Source organism: Monodelphis domestica, chromosome 2, assembly GCF_027887165.1.
Source record: "Monodelphis domestica isolate mMonDom1 chromosome 2, mMonDom1.pri, whole genome shotgun sequence".
Lineage (NCBI taxonomy): Eukaryota > Metazoa > Chordata > Mammalia > Didelphimorphia > Didelphidae > Monodelphis > Monodelphis domestica.
The window spans coordinates 372,513,074-372,530,030 of record NC_077228.1 but is presented as its reverse complement, the minus strand read 5'-3'; the positions used below and the strand labels follow the sequence as shown (position 1 = coordinate 372,530,030).

Genomic DNA, 16,957 nt, shown 5'->3' with positions numbered 1-16,957 from the left:
TAGTATTCATTTCTCTATATTTTGCAATGCACATTCTCTTCCTCCTCCCTCACCAAGAAGGCAGCTAATAAGATATAGGTCATGTATATTATCATACAATACATGTTTCCATGTCATCATGTTGTAAACCAAGACACATCTCACTTACACTAGAGAAAAATTCATATAGGAAATAAAGTGAAAAATGGTATGGTTCCACCTGCATTCAGACTCTGTCTGTGCCTTCTATGGTGATGGATAGCCTTTTTTGTCATGAGTCCCTCTGAGTTGTCCTGGATCCTCCACTTGTTGGTAATAGTTAAGTCATTGAAAGTCGATTATCATTCCTTTTTTGTTGTTACTGTTTACAATGTTTTCTTGGTTCTGCTCACTTCACTTTGCATAATTTCATGTCTTTCCAGGTTTTTTTTTTTGTGATCTTGTTTGTTCTTTCTTTTGGTGCAATAGTATTTCATTACAACCCTGTACCCCAACTTGTTCCCTAACTGATGGGCATTCCTTCAGTTTCCAGTTCTTTGCCACCACAAAGAGAGCTGCTATAAATATTTTTATATAGTTGGTCCTTCCTCCTCCTCATCTTTAATCTCTTTGGGATACAGACCTACTAGTGGTATTGCTGAGTCAAAGAGTGTGTGCACAGTTTCATGGCTCTTTGGGCATGGTTCCAAATGGCTCTCCAGAATGGTTGTATCACTTCATAGTGCCATCAACTGCATATTAGTCCTCGATTTTTCCATATCCCTCCAACATTTATCATTTTTCTTTTTTTGCCATGTTATCCAGTCTAATAGGTGTAAGGTAGTACCTCAGAGTTGTTGGAGTTTGCATTTCTCTAATTAACAGTGATTTGGGACATTTTTTCATATGACTAAAGATAGTTTGAATTTCTTCATCTGAGAACTGCCAATTCATAGCCTTTGACTGTTTGTCAGTTGGGGAATGCTGTATGTCTTTCCAGGATGTTTTTTTTTTTTTATGATTGTCCCATCCATCCTTTCTGGGTAGAGAATAAATTGGAAATAATCAACAGAGAGGGTGGAAACTAAAGTCATCTCTATTAGAATGTGAACTTCTTGAGGCCAAGAACTTTTATTTCCCACTTTTCTTTATATTGAAGGAATATAGCACAATACCTGGGAAATAAGTAGGTGCTTAATCAATGATTGTTGACTGATTGATTCAATGACTTACTTGCCCAGGGAGAGGCAGCAGAATCAAAATTTTCACCCAGGTGCCCTGACATCAAATGCATCACTTTTTATGGTGCTCCAGGCTGAACTATGCCCTCTCTGTGTTATTATTGCTAACCAGAGACTTCAAAACTTTATTGTGATGTATACGAGTTGCTAAACCACAAAATATATACTCCAAAAGAGCCTTAATAACTCATGAATATGTTTATTCTTGGACTCCAATTGTGTCATTTATGTTTCTCTCCCTCCTTTTTTATCCCTCTTCCTCCTCCTCCTCCTCCTTTTTTCCCCACTCCCTTCCCCCCTCTGTTTCTGCCTGTCTCTGTCTTGTCTGTCTCTTGCCCTCTCCTTCCCTTTAGCTTTCTGTCTCTGTCTCTGTTTCTCTCTAGGCTGTTCTCAGGGTTTCTCAATGGTGCTGTTAAAAATAGGGTTCTATTGAGAGGAAATACAAGGTTTCAGGTTTCAGGAAGTCATGTAAACCATTGTTAAGACAGAATTAGTTGATCCTCAAGATTCTTTTAGTTCTAAGGTTCTGTGTGATTTTATCAGTCTGAGTAATTGTAGCCTTTAGGGATGTTCCCTGAAAATCCCAGCCCTGCTTTGGCTCCCATGCAGAGCTCATTAGAAAGCATTGCAGGTGCCCAGACATTGGAATTAAGCAGCCAAGGTGAGTGACAGGCTGATTGGGTCCATGTTCTTTCACTCTGTAGTCCAGTCATCTCTCCCTCCACTAAGTGGGGCTAATGCACTTTATTTGAAATTGGAGTCTTTGAAAGGAGCTGCATGAAGTAGTTGTTCTGGCTGGTTTTCTTTTTTTTCTTTAATCTTATTTCCAAACCAAACATCTGGTTTGGTTAGGGATAGAGGAGGATGGGGGCAAGGGAAGGGGAAACTCCTGGTTCTAGGTCCAGCTTTCCCTTGGGGGCCTTTCTTTCCCAGACTCAATTGGGATCAACTCAAATCTTACAATGAAAATCTCAAGTCTTCAGATTTTCTCAGTGTACTACATAACATCCAGCTTAGTGATGGGCCATCAAGGAATTTCTCATCTCTGGTTGCTGGACCAATATTTAGCTAAAAGTAAGATGGCAGAGTTAAAATCCTCTGTTCGTCCAGCAGTCAAGGTAAATGGATGTATGCAGGGGAGCCTGTAGGCACTAGCAATTGCCTGTATCTGACCTCCTTATCAATCAGGGCAAATGTAAAAATTAGCAAAGGATAGATCTTTCCTACTTGACTCCCTTATTTTTCCAATCCTAGGAGACAATTTGAGAGGCAGGATGGCACAGTGGACAAAAAAACCAGCATTGGGCAAGTCACTTAACCTCTTAGTGTCCCAGACAACTTCCTGAGACTATGAAATGCTGAAAAGGTATCAGTCTGAATTGGTAGGAGAAAGTGTCACCCAGAGCTCACCACACTGAGGAAATCTCAGGTCCACAATAAAAACACCCCCTGCCAGCAACTGACCCGACCCCCTACCCCAAACGATCAGACACATGCTGCCTTAATCAGCTGGGCTCATCATAATTTCATAGCATTTCAGTTTTTGCTTTTGTATATTCAATATCCACCACCCTGTGGACACATTAAATAAAAATTTGTGGAATTGAATGCAATTAAACTGGAACATCCTTTTACAAGCTGTCCCATAAAACCATTTGCCTTCTCATTTCTGATCCCTACCTGAAATCATGCCAGAATCAGAGAATCTCAACTGCAAGGGAACTCTGAGGTCATCTCTAGTAGGTCATGCCTCTGTTCATAGTCTTTGGGCAAAACCAAAAAGACTTTCCTCTCTTTATTAGCTTTTCTGCTCCTCAGGTAATAGACATACCATGTGCTATTGTCCAGGGTCTTATTCCAACCCTTTCCAGCTTGGTACTGGAATTGTCTACAATCACTGCTGTAATAATTTTAGTAGAGAAAGCTGGATACCTGTAGGGCAGGGGTTCTTAACCCAGGTTCAAAGAACTTATTTTTTAAAATATTTTTACAATTTCAGTTATCTACCAAACCTGCCCCTTCTAGGCCAGAATTCCAATGTTGTATTTCAGTATAATTGGCTTCCTAACCCTAAGTATTTTATTTTAAGTTTTAAAAAATATTATTTTGAGAATGAGTCCATGATTTTTGCCAGATTTTTGCCAGAATGTCAAAGGGATCCATGATGCACAAAAGGAAATAATAAAAGAATAAAACATTTTATAGGATTATAAAATCTAAGTCTTCTGTTCCTGAGATCATTACGAATGCTGTTTTTTAATAAACGCTTCTAGATTTTTCCAAGTTTTCATGGAAATGTCATAATGGAAGAGGCCACTATGCATATTGAGAATTTCAGGTGTTTAAGACTCTTCTTGGAAGATGTACAATAATGTTTAACTGCCAAGTGGTAATTGCTAGCTGTTCTAGGCCTTCTCCCTTGAGAGACCGCTTCTCTAAATCCATATCTGTGAAGAGTGTGCCTTTGTTCTTTTAGTGGTGCCTCAAACTCTCTTGTAAATTATGAACTCCTGAATTGCTCAGGTGAAGTGTGTTCCATTCTGTGGCAGTCACCATGGTCAAATGGGATGGAGGCACAGAAATTTCTTCCTCTTCTCCCTGACAGAGACTTGTCCACAAAGAGCTCCAAAGCCTGTACTCTCTCAGAAACAAACTACTTGTCTCTAGGGCTTAGCTATTGAAAGCCTTGCAAAGGCATGTCTAATTGTTGTTCATTGAACAAGTTTGCCCCACTTTTATTCTATCAGGAAAAAGCTATCTCACCACTAAGGGACAAGAGCATTGGCACATCTTTAAAGTTAGCTTAATACCTCATTAGATCAATGACTCTACAGATGGTCCTCAATGAACTTAGAGGAAGATTTCTAGTGGAATGCCCTAGGCACCTTTTCTTGGCCTTGAGTGTTTATAATTTTATCAGTTATTTTGATAAGGCATAAATGGCATACTTATGAAATTTACAGGTGCTTCAAAGCAAGAAGTAGTCAAAGGAAAAACCAGTTTGTGCCATGCCCATCCATCCAGCTTTGGGGTAGGTAGTAATCTCTCTCTTGTATTTGAGAGACACAAAGCAGCTCAATAGGGCCTTCTTCCTGTCTTGCCCATCAGGACAATCAATATATCCTGAAGGTTTGATGCAAGATACCCAAACCACTGCTCCTAGATCTAAGATAGGCTCTTGGGTAGACTGTATTTCTCACAGGAAAATAGCATTCCAGTGTCAAGTAACAGTATCTTCCTAAGCCTAAAGACCTGTTGTTGTTTTGGTGATCTGCAATGCACTATTCCATATTTCTAGCTTCTCTTTATTGACATTGAGGCCAGGTTAGGTCTTTAGAATTAGAGTGAGAAAGATTCAAAATCTTTTGTCACTTGAAATGGCTTGCTTGGGCCACAGGATTAGAAATAATTGCTGCGTGTGCTTTCCCAAAGTTTATTTGAAGTAAATTGTCTATATGCTTTATTACCAATACAAAGTTGAAGTGACTTATTAACATGACTAGATCTGAGAGTGAGTAATTTCCAATGGGAAAAGGGGCATAGGAATCAATTAAAATACTAGAACTTATAAATAATGGAGAATCAGGCCCTTGGACAGGGATCACACATATTATTGCTCTTATATCATGCCCTTCTAGATTTTTCAAGTCCTTTCTAGCCCAAGATTCTATGAGTCAAGGAGTCTCTCCCTCAATAACTATTTCTTACTACAGTGTATATGGCATCCCTGCCCAGTCTCAGTTCTGGGCATGGTATAGGATGCCCCTCCCAGGATAAGTTCATCACTTCTAAACCTACCAACATGCTGCGAACTTAAGCCTTCATTGACACCATCTCCCTTAGCCTCCATTCTCCTTTGATTGGGAGTTAGAATGCCAAACTCTTCCCAATGCCTTCCTTATTAGAAGACAGAAACTGGGACTTCCAGTTAAACATGGAGGCAGTCTAGGTGCAAGACTCTTCCTCTCCTCAGCACCCACTAATATATACTACCTCAAAAGACCAAAAAAACAAAATTCATAAGAATGAAGGGATTCTACAGTAGGCCACAGCATTGAAGGTATGTGGGATTTGGGTATTTCCATACTATAAGGGGTTGAAAAAGCTCTCATCAAAACTCGAGCTGATGTACCCTCCCCCACCCCACCTACGGAGCCAGAGTCAGAACCAGCATGCGCCAGAATCAGGGAGTGAGTGAAAAAAACCTCTAGAGTGAGTAAGGGGCACCTCTAGGTCCTTGGGAGCTGACTAAGACCACCAAAGACCTACCCCTGAGAGCAGCTACACCTAAAACCCCAGCAGACTGAAGAGCACAGACTGTGGGTGCTCGCAGGAAGACAACACAGGGAAGGGCAGCAAACAGCAGAAGCTGCAGAGATTCAAGAGCTTGTCTCAGACAAAATTCTTGCTCCTTAACTACATACACAGAGAGCCTGCTCATCTCACTCAGATTTCTGACTAAAAAGGGAAGGAAAAACCTCCACAGTGATGGTAATTGTGCCAAGGAACTACAACCTCCCTCCACCAAAAAACAAACAAACAAAAAACAAGAAGAGGGGATTGACCCTGGAAAATTTTTTATGGAGGGAAAACCCAGGCTACAGAGGAAATAGAGGAGGAAATTCAAATAAACCCAAAACATTCACACACAAAAATGGAAATTGTCCACAAGCTCTTGAAGAATTTGAATTGGAGCTTATCAAAAAGATGGAATCCTTCTGGCAAGAAAAGTGGGAAATAGTTCAAAGAGAAAATAACAGTTTAAAGGACAAGAACTCTCAATTGGAGAAACAGCTGGAAGCCATCGAAAAGCAGGATAGACCAAACTGAAAAGGAAAACCAGTCTTTAAAGACCAGAATTAGGCAACTGGAAGAAAATGATCTTGCAAAACAGCAAGAATTAATAAAGCAAAGTCAAAAGACTGACAAAATAGAAGAAAACATAAAATATCTCACTGACAAAATGACAGATCAGGAAAACAGATCATGACAAGACAATTTGAGAATCATTGGTCTCCCTGAAAAGCCAGAAATAAATAGAAATTTTGACATCATACTACAAGAAATCATCCAAGAAAACTGACCTCTGATGTTCTTGGACAAGGGGGCAAAATAGACATTGAAAGAGTTCATGGAACACCCTATATATGAAAGCCTGAAAAGACAACTCCCAGGAATGTAATTGACAAATTCCAGAGCTTTAAAGCTAAGGAGAAAATTCTACAAGAAGCCAAAAAGAGACAATTCAGATACCAAGGAACACCAATCAGGATCACAGAAGACCTGACAGCTTCCACACTAAAGGACCTCAAGGCCTGGAATATGATATTCAGAAAGGCAAGAGAATTGGGTCTTCAACCAAGGATGAGCTATCCATCAAAATTGACTATATACTCCCAGGGGAAAGTATGGGCATTCAACAAAATAGAAGATTTCCAAGTATTTGTAAAGAAAAGACCAGAACTAAGTGGAAAGACTGATATCCAAACACAAATATCAAGAGAAACATGAAAAGGTAAATAAGAAAAAGAGGGAAAAGGGAAAAATGTTTTTTTTTCAAACTCTCTTCTTTAAGGACTACAATTAGATCAAATTATATATATTAATATATGGGGAAATGTTATTTGTAACTCTCAAAAATTATATTTACTATTATAGTAATTAGAAGAATCATTCACAGGAAGAGATTGGGGCAATAAGGGCTATAAGATGATATGCAAAAAAAGAAAAAGGGAGAGGGGGAATCAAAGGTGGCACCAAGAGATACTTGAAGAAATAAAATAAATAGGATAATCTTTATCACACAAAGATACACATGTGAAGGGGAGGGGAAGAATACTCTTATAAGAAGGAGAGGAAGAGAGCGCGAAGTGGTATTACTTAAACCTTACTCTCAGTGAAATCAATTCTGAGAGGGAAGAGCATCTAGATCCATTGGGGTCTTTAATTCTATATTATCCTACAAGGAAAGTGATAAGGGAAAACTCAAGGGGTGGGGGTTGGGAGTACAAAAAGGGAGGGAAAGAGAGGGGGGAGGGAACTTAAAAGACCCTAAAAAAACAAGAAGGGAACAAAAAGGGAAGGGCCAGAAAGGGAAGCATATTAAGGGAGAGGATTTGGGGGAATTGATTAAAAGTAAGCTACTGGTTTAAAAGAATATAGCAAAAGAAGAAAGGACAGAACTAGGAGAGGATATTAAAATGCTGGGGAATACATAAGTGACAATCATAACTTTGAACATGAATGGGATGAACTCATCCATAAAATGAAAACAAATAGGAGAGTGGACTAGAATCCAAAATCCTACCATATGTTGTCTACAGGAAACACACCTGATGTGGGTAGATACTTACAAGGTTAGAATTAATGGTTGGAGCAAAACCTATTGGGCCTCAACTGATAGAAAGAAAGCAGGAGTTGCAATCATGATCTTTGAGAAAACCAAAGTAAAAATAGATCTGATTAAAAGGGATAGGGAAGGTAAATACATCCTGATAAAAGGGAGTACAGACAATAAGGAAATATCAGTAATCAACATGTATGCATCATATGGTATAACATCCAAATTTCTAAAGGAGAAACTAGTGAAATTGAAGGAGGAAATAGACAGTAAAACTGTACTAGTGGAAGACCTGAACTACCACTATCAAATTTAGATAAATCAAATAAAAAAATAAATAAGAAAGAGGTAAAAGATGTAAATGAAATCTTAGAATAATAAAAGTTAATATATATATGTAGAAAAATAAATAGGGACAAAAAGTAATACACCTTTTTTTCAGCAGCACATGGCCTATTCACAAAGATTGACCATGTACTAGGTCATAAAAACATGGCAAACAAATGCAGAAAAGCAGAAATAATAAGTGCAACCTTTTCATAATACAATAAAAATAATGATTAGTAAGTGTAAATGGAGAGCCAAATCAAAAATTAATTGGAAATTAAATAATATGATTCTCCAAAATTGGTTAGTTAGAGAACAAATCATAGAAACAATAATTTCATTGAAGAAAATGACAATGATGAGACATCCTTTTAAAATCTATGGGATACAGCCAAAGCAGTACTCAGGTATATCCTTGAGTTCATATATTAACAAATTAGGGAGGGCAGAGGTCAATGAATTGGACATGCAAATCAAAAAACTTGAAAGTGAACAAATTAAAAATCCCCAGAAGAAAACTAAATTAGAGATCCTAAAAATTAAGGGAGAAATTAATGAAATTGAAAGTGAAAGAACCATTGAACTAATAAATAAGACTAGAAGCTGGTATTTTGAAAAAACAAACAAAATAGACAAAGTATTGGTCAATCTAATAAAAAAAGGAAAGAAGAAAATCAAATTAACAGTATCATTGATGAAAAGGGAGACCTCACCTCCAATGAAGGGGAAAGAAAGGCAATCAATAAAAACTATTTTGCCCAATTACATGGCAATAAATATGCCAATCTAGGTGATATGGACGAATATTTACAAAAATATAAATTAACTAGATTAACAGAAGAAGAAATAGATTTCTTAAATAATCCCATATCAGAAAAAGAAATTGAACAAGCCATCAAAGAACTCCCTAAGAAAAAAATCCCCAGGTCCAGATGGATTCACAAGTGAATTCTATCAAACATTCAAAGAATAGCTAATCCCAATACTATACAAACTATTTGACATAATAAGCAAAGAGGAAGTTCTACCAAATTCTTTTTATGACACAAATATGGTACTGATTCCAAACCCAGGCAGAACAAAAATGGAGAAAGAAAACTACAAACCAATCTCCTTAATGAACATAGATGCAAAAATCTTAAATAGGATACTAGCAAAAAGATTCCAGCAAGTCATCATGAGGGTTATTCACTATGATCAGATGGGATTTATACCAGGAATGCAGGGCTGGTTCAATATTAGGAAAACCATCCACATAATTGACCATATCAACAAGAAAACCAAAAAAAAAATCACATGATTATCTCAATAGATGCAGAAAAACCCTTTGACAAAATACAACACCCATTCCTATTGAAAACACTAGAAAGTATAGGAATAGATGGGTCTTTCCTCAAAATAATAAACAGTATCCATCTAAAACCATCAGCCAACATCATCTGCAATGGGGATAATCTAGATGCATTCCCAATAAGATCAGGAGTGAAAGAAGGATGCCCATTATCACCACTATTATTTAACATTGTACTAGAAACAGTAGCAGTAGCAATTAGAGAAGAAAAATAAATTGAAGGTATTAAAATTGGTAATGAAGAGACCAAGCTATCACTTTTGCAGATGATATGATGGTCTACTTAAACAATCCTAGAGAATCAACTAAAAAGCTAGTGGAAACAATCAACAACTTTATCAAAGCTGCAGGATGCAAAATAAACCCCACATAAATCATCAGCATTTCTATATATCTCCAACACATCTCAGCAGCAAAAATTAGAAAGAGAAATTCCAGTTAAAATCACCCTAGACAATATAAAATACTTAGTAATGTATCTGCTGAGACAAACACAGGAACTATATGAACACAACTACAAAACACTCTCCACACAACTAAAACTAGACTTGAGCAATTGGAAAAACATTAACTGCTCATGGGTAAGACAAGCTAATATAATAAAAATGACCATCCTACCCAAACTTATTTACTTATTTAGTACCATGCCCATGGAACTACCAAAAAACTTTTTTACTGAATTAGGAAAAAAACATAACAGAAGTTCATTTGGAAGAACAAAATATCAAGGATATCCAGGGAAATCATGAAAAAAATGCAAAGGACGGTGGCCTTGCAGAACCAGATCTCAAACTATACTATGAAGCAGTGGTAATCAAAACAATATGGTACTGGCTAAGAGACAGAAGGGAGGATCAGTAGAACAGGTTTGGGGTAAGTGACCTCAGCAAGACAGTCTATGAAAAGCCCAAAGATCCCAACTTTTGGGACAAAAATCCACTATTTGACAAAAACTACTGGCATAATTGGAAGACAGTGTGGGAGAGATTAGGTTTGGATCAACATCTCATACCCAACACCAAGATATACTCAGAATGGGTGAATGACTTGAACATAAAGAAGGAAACTATTAGTAAATTATGTGAACACAGAATAGTATACATGTCAGACGTTAGGGAAAGGAAAGATTTTAAAACCAAGCAAGTCTTAGAAAAAATCACAAAATGTAAAATAAATAATTTTGATTATATCAAATTAAAAATTTTTGTACAAACAAAACCAGTGTAACCAAAATTAGAAGGGAAATAACAAATTGGGAAATAATCTTCATGACAAAAACCTCTGACAAAGGTCTAATTACTCAAATTTACAAAGAGCTAAATCAGTTGTACAAAAAATCAAGACATTCTCTAATTGATAAATGGGCAAAGGACATGAATAAGCAATTTTCAGTCAAAGAAATCAAAACTATTAATAAGCACATGAAAAAGTGTTCTAAATCTCTTATAACCAAAGAGATGCAAATCAAAACAACTCTGAGGTATCACCTCACACCTAGAAGATTGGCTAACATGACAGCAAAAGAAAGTAATGAATGCTGGAGGGGATGTGGCAAAATAGGGACATTAATTCATTGCTGGTGGAGTTGTGAACTGATCCAACCATTCTGGAGGGCAATTTGGAACTATGCCCAAAGGGCGACAAAAGACTGTCTACCCTTTGATCCAGCCATAGCACTGCTGCGTCTGTACCCCAAAGAGATAATGGACAAAAAGACTTGTACAAAAATATTCATAGCTGCGCTCTTTGTGGTGGCCAAAAACTGGAAAATGAGGGAATGCCCATCAATTGTGTCCCTGAACAATCTGCAGGGATCCAGCAGAAAAAACAACATTCATAAGCAGAGGATAAACTGTGGGAGTAGAAACACCAAGGAAAAGCAACTGCCTGACTACAGCAGTTGAGGGGACATGACAGAGGAAAGACTCTAAAGGAAAACCTAATGCAAATAGTAACAACATAGCAATGGGTTCGAATCAAGAACACATGTAATACCCAGTGGAATCACGCATCGGCTACGGGGGGTGGGGGGGAGGAAAAGAAAATGATCTTTGTCTTTAATGAATAATACTTGGAAATGATCAAATAAAATATTATAAAATTAAAAATAAAAAGACTGTCTGCCCTTTGATCCAGCCATAGCACTGCTGGATTTGTACCTCAAAGAGATCATAAGGAAAAATACATCTACAAGAATATTCATAGCTGCTCTCTTTGTGGGGGCAAAAAATTGGAAAATGAGGGGATGTCCTTCAATTCGGGAATGGCTGAACAGTTTGTGGTATATGTTGGTGATGGAATACTATTGTGCTCAAAGGAATAATAAAGTGGAGGAATTCCATGGAGACTGGAGCGACCTCCAGGAAATGATGCAGAGAGAAAGTAGCAGAACCAGAACATTGTACACAGAGACTGATACACTGTGGTACAATTGAATGTAATGGACTTCTCCATTAGTGGCAATGCAGTGATCCTGAACAACCTGGAGGGATCTATGAGAAAGAACATTATCCACATTCAGAGGAAAAACTGTGGGAGTAGAAACACAGAGAAAAACAGAAAAACAACTGCTTGTTTACATGGGTCGAGGAGGCTATGATTGGGGATGTAGACTGTAAATGATCATCCTAGTGCAAACATCAATAGCATGGATATAGGTTCTGATCAAGGACACATGTAATACCCAGTGGAATTGCGTGTCAGTGAAGGGAAGGGCAGGGGGAGGGAAGGGAGGAATAGAATATGATTTTTGTAATCAAGGAATAATGTTTGAAATTGACCAAATAAAATTAAAAAAGAGAGAGAGCTAAGGCAGAAACTGAACTTTCAATTCCTCTACTTTGCATCTGTTGCTCTGCCTAGTTTCAACTCCATGGAACAAGATGCTCCTTTAAAAAAAAAAACAACCTCTTTCCTGTGTTGGAATCAATACTAGTAACTAATTCCAAGGCAGAAGAGCAACGAGGGCTAGGCAATTGGGGTTAAATGACTTATCTAGGTTCATATACTTAGGAAGTGTGTAAAGTCAGATTTGAGGCCAGGACCTGTCCTCTCTAGCCTGGTTCTCAGTCCCTAATATTATTTTATTTTTACTCAACACAGATAAAGCTGAGATAAGTGAGAAAGAGATAGAGCAGTGATGGTGAACCTTTCAGAGGGGTGGGTGACGTCCTCAGGTGAAGGGGAGAGGATAAGCCTGACCCTGCATCCCTCTGGCTTTCTAGTGACCCCTGGCAAACTCTGTCCTGGGACAATGATGCATATGCCCACAGAGAGGTCTCTGAGTGTCCCCTCTGGCACACAAGCCATAGATTTGCCACCACAGAGATAGAGGAAGGAGAAACATTTCCTTCATACTACTATTGATTGGGATCTAGTCAATCAATATTATGAAATGACACTTTGACTTATATTTATAAGTTCCTAGAATGTTTAACCTGGAAAGAACCTTAGATAATATGAGTAATAACTCCCATTCCCATAAGACTTTTAGTTTGGAGTTTGTACAAGTGATGCTATTCCCTTCACTCATTCATTCAGTTATTTATTCAGTCAACATGCATTTAACAAGCATTTAGTAGTGTGAAGTGCCTACCATGTTCCAGGAGATATACTAGACAAAAACAAAGCAGTCCTGAACTTTAAGGGGTTTAAATTCTCTATGAGTGCTGGAGTAGGTGGGTCTAGAAGGAGAAGATGACTGTATATATACAGGTATCCCTTCCCTGGTACAGAGGTCAGGGGTACTGTGCCCCTGTGATCTGGAAAATGCATGTAGAATTTTTTTGGCTTCATGTTCTTTTCCTAAACTTTAACTTTTTTACTTATTTTAAATCTTAAAAAGAAATTGTGGCTATTTATGGTATCAAATATGTGGATGTTATGCAATACTATGCTTATATTTTATGCATTTCTGAGTTTCTAAACTTTTTCTGTATCATCTGCTGGCCTTCGAGTACCATCTGCAGCTTCTGCAAAACTTCCCCAAATTCCCAATTAATTTCTTATGTCAACCCACAATATATAGAAACTGTGATGGGGAAAGTTGCAATGTGGAAGGGAGACCTGTATGTATAGAGATAAGTATGCATACAAAATCAATATAAAGTGAATTTGACAGCAATATAGTGAGAGTGAGTAAAATGTCTACGTTAGGAGTTTAACTTGGGTTTTTTTTGTCTTTACTTTTCATTAAAGCTAGTCATGATTTCATTACTCAGTAGCTGTGGGCTAACCTGTTCATGCATTTCTGACCTGGAGGCAGCAGGTGTAGGAGAGAAACAGCTTGCATTCCAGACAGGTATGTGATGGCTCATTTTATATTTTAGTTGAACTAAGTTCGATATGTTAGTTTTTATTTTAACCTTGAGGTTATTTTCTTAAATAGCTCTTTATTGATTTTTTTTTGTTTTTATATTACCAGAAAGTCAGATATTTTATATTTGAACAAAGTACAAATCCTCAGGGACATACTCTATTCTGTATCACTGGGGATAAGGTGGGAAATCATCTTAAATTTAGCTCAGTACCTATATTGAGTCCATCCAGTTCATGTGCAGAGGTGGCATCATTGATTGATAAGTGTTTGGGCTGGATCCCAAAGGTCACTCCTGGCTTCTCTGAACTGGCTACAAAGCCCAGACTCTGGAATATCTGAAGGAGGTTTTAATCCCTTTGTCTAGAATAGAAAAAACTCAGTTTCAGAAACCAAGGCCTGGGGTTTAATTATTGGGGAGCTGCATGACCTTGATGGGGAAAAAGACTCCCTTACAATATTATTTCTCACTAAACTCTAGGGGCAAAGGGGTCAAAAAATTCTCCAAGGAAGCAACAAAAGAGAAAATGTACAAAGAGATTAGATTGAGGCTGATTCAGTCTAGTTGTTTTTTTTAAGGATGCTCCCATTTCTGACTGGAGCAGTTAGTGGTCCCATGAGTCCTGGAGTCCGAAAGACTCCTCTCTCCCTCAGTTTAAATCTAGCCTCAGTCACTAGCTGCTTGACTCTGGGCAAGTCCCTTAACCATGTTTGCCTCATTTTCCTTTTCTGTAGAATGAACTGGAGAAGAAAATGGCAAACCACTCTAATATTCTTATAAGAAAACCCCAAATGAGATCATGATGAGTCAGATAGAGGCAAAATTATTAAACAACAACAACAACCAGTTGTGACTAATGACAATTGAGAGCATGGGTTTCCTAACTACATGGTTGGCAGACAGTAAACAATTACAAAATGTCTACATATACACAGCCTCTCTAAGGTATTTTCATTGAATGTCATCATGACCAGTCTGGAAGCAAAATATCTACCCTCTCTACTTAGAGAATTTGGGTTAAACAAGCAAGCTGAGATGCTTGATTCAATTCAAGAAATTGAACAAATATTTAAGGGTCTATGTAGGCATTGTGTCAAGTGCTAGAGATGCAATGAATGAAAAAGAAAGATATTTCCTGCCCTTGGCAAGCTCCCAGTCTAAAAGGAGATAGAGATGGGAGGTCCTAAGTTCAAATTTGACCTTAGACACTTCCTAATTGTGTGGCCCTGAGCAAATCACTTAACTCCAATTGCCTAGCCCTCATCAGTCTTCTGCCTTGGAAGCAATCATTAGGATGGATTTTAAGATAAAAGTTAAGGGTTAAAAATACCCCAAAGGGAGAGACAACACACAAAAGGAGGCTAGGAAAGTGTGTATATGTATATGTATATATATATACACCAGAGGATACCAGACATGGAGGCACCTTGTCCTATGGAGTTGTGTTAAGATTAAAATTTAGTTTCTCTGCTAAAAAGTATTATATTTTTAGAGGTTTATTAAAGATTAAGAAATAAAGAAAATACAAAATAAGAAAGCACATGGCTAGGAGGGCCTTAAGGCCCATTCAATTTCACTTACTATATCTTGGGAGACGCGTGTCCCTAGAAGCGGAAGCCAAGAGAGCCCTGAAGTTGGCGGAGAGTCAGCCTAAATACAATTTCTGTTCTCGGCCGAGGTGGGAATTCAGGTGAGGTTACAAGGCATTTCGGGAAGTGGCCAAGGACTTCTGGGAATTGAAGTCCAGGGTTCAAATCTCCATTTTCACAGTTGAGACCAGGCAAGGCACCAAATGGAAAGTGGAGAAATTTGAAAGTACAATTTTTGACCTCTATAAAGGAAGATATTGGGAGGTGGAATCAGTCAAGGCTTGAGTTAACAACATGGTGGATTTTAAAAGTGATGAGCTTATCCTGAGAGGGGTTAATTGAATAATAAGAATTGAAACCAGGCAAGGAAGCAGATGCAAGATATAGTGAGTTTACTCAGTGTCTGTAACATAGGGAAAACAATGTTTCTAATACATATCTCCTAGGGCTGTAATAAAGATCAAATGAGATCATGCCTGTAAAACAATTTATAACCCTTGAAGTGTTATAAAGATGTCATTATTTATCATCTTCTTCCTTCTAGTGTGGTGTCGATTTTGATTTTTTTCTCTTACAAATTTAGGGTCTGACGGCACAGAAATAATTGATTACTAAATGCCTACTCATAGTGGTAACAATTTTTGTCTGTTAAAAATACAATTAGCTTACTTTCTTTTGTCATGTTATTCAGTTCTGGCTATACCTGGTTTTCTATCTCTTTTCAAAAAATTTAAACCTCTTGCCTAGTCTAATTTACTGGTTTAATAAATTGATCATCTTAGGGAATTTCCAAATTGAAGAGAATGTAGGTCTCTTTCAGTACTAAGAGATTTATCGGCCTTATTTCACCACCAACAAACTTAGATGAATCCCTAAATTCATGAAACAAGCTGCTGGAAGAACATAGATAGATAGATAGATAGATAGATAGATAGATAGATAGATAGATAGATAGAGATAGATAGATAGAGATAGATATAGATAGATAGATATGTATGTATTTTTTTATGGTTTCAATACTTTTCATTTTATTTTTCAATTAACAAACATTTATTTTCTCTCCTTTGCATCTTTCAGGAGAAAACAAAACCAACTATGAAAAACAAAACCACAAAACTCAACAAGGAATATATTTGAAGTAAGATCTAAGAAAAGATACACAGAGCTATTTGCTTAATTCTAGATCCCAGTATTAGAAAATGCAAATATTTCACTATAAAGTATTTATTTGGCAAATACTATAAAAAATCCTCTCCAAAAACCTTTATCTCCAAAACATTAGGTATGTCAATATTTTCTCCACATAGAAGTTGAAGATATTATTTTTCTTTAAAAGAAAAATTGTCTTATATCTACCAACTGTAAAAAGGAATTATTTATTCCTTTTTTAATTTAATTGGGGAACTGGAGGTTCTCTTACTATAGAGATGTAGGAAGTAGAAACCATAGAGACAGGAAGGAGGAAACAGAAAGACAGGAAGTGACGTAGGAAAAGGTTATAAAAGAGGCCAGCATGAGTTGGTTGGTCTGTCAGTTCCTGAAAGTTAGGGCTGGTAGTTGTGGGGAAGTTGGCTACTGGGAGTGAGTTGGTGGTTGGCATTTAGTTGCTGTAATATTAAGGTGGGTCTGAGCTTACTGAAAAAGCTTTTGGCTTTAGCCTTTAGTGGGCTTCTTGCCTTTTGGCTTTTGGCTTTTGGTTTGAGCTGTTAGATTTTTTTCCTCCTTCCTTGAACTTTTGGAAAGGTGGCTAGTCTTCATTGACAGACCTATTTGGGGTTGGATCAAACATTGATTGGTTTTGATTGGGCTGGATTGGGTTGGGACTTTGTGGGGTG

General features: G+C 37.5%; 1 long non-coding RNA gene across 1 annotated transcript in view; it reads left to right on the top strand.

Annotated features, from left to right (window-relative positions):
* The first annotated feature begins 1,646 nt into the window (after nt 1-1,646).
* LOC130457424 (uncharacterized) overlaps nt 1,647-16,957 on the top strand; it is a 41,871-nt gene continuing 26,560 nt past the window's right edge. The window contains exons 1-3 of the long non-coding RNA XR_008916636.1: nt 1,647-1,860; nt 13,415-13,517; nt 16,200-16,260. This is a non-coding gene — a long non-coding RNA (uncharacterized LOC130457424). The remainder of the gene's footprint in view (nt 1,861-13,414; nt 13,518-16,199; nt 16,261-16,957) is intronic.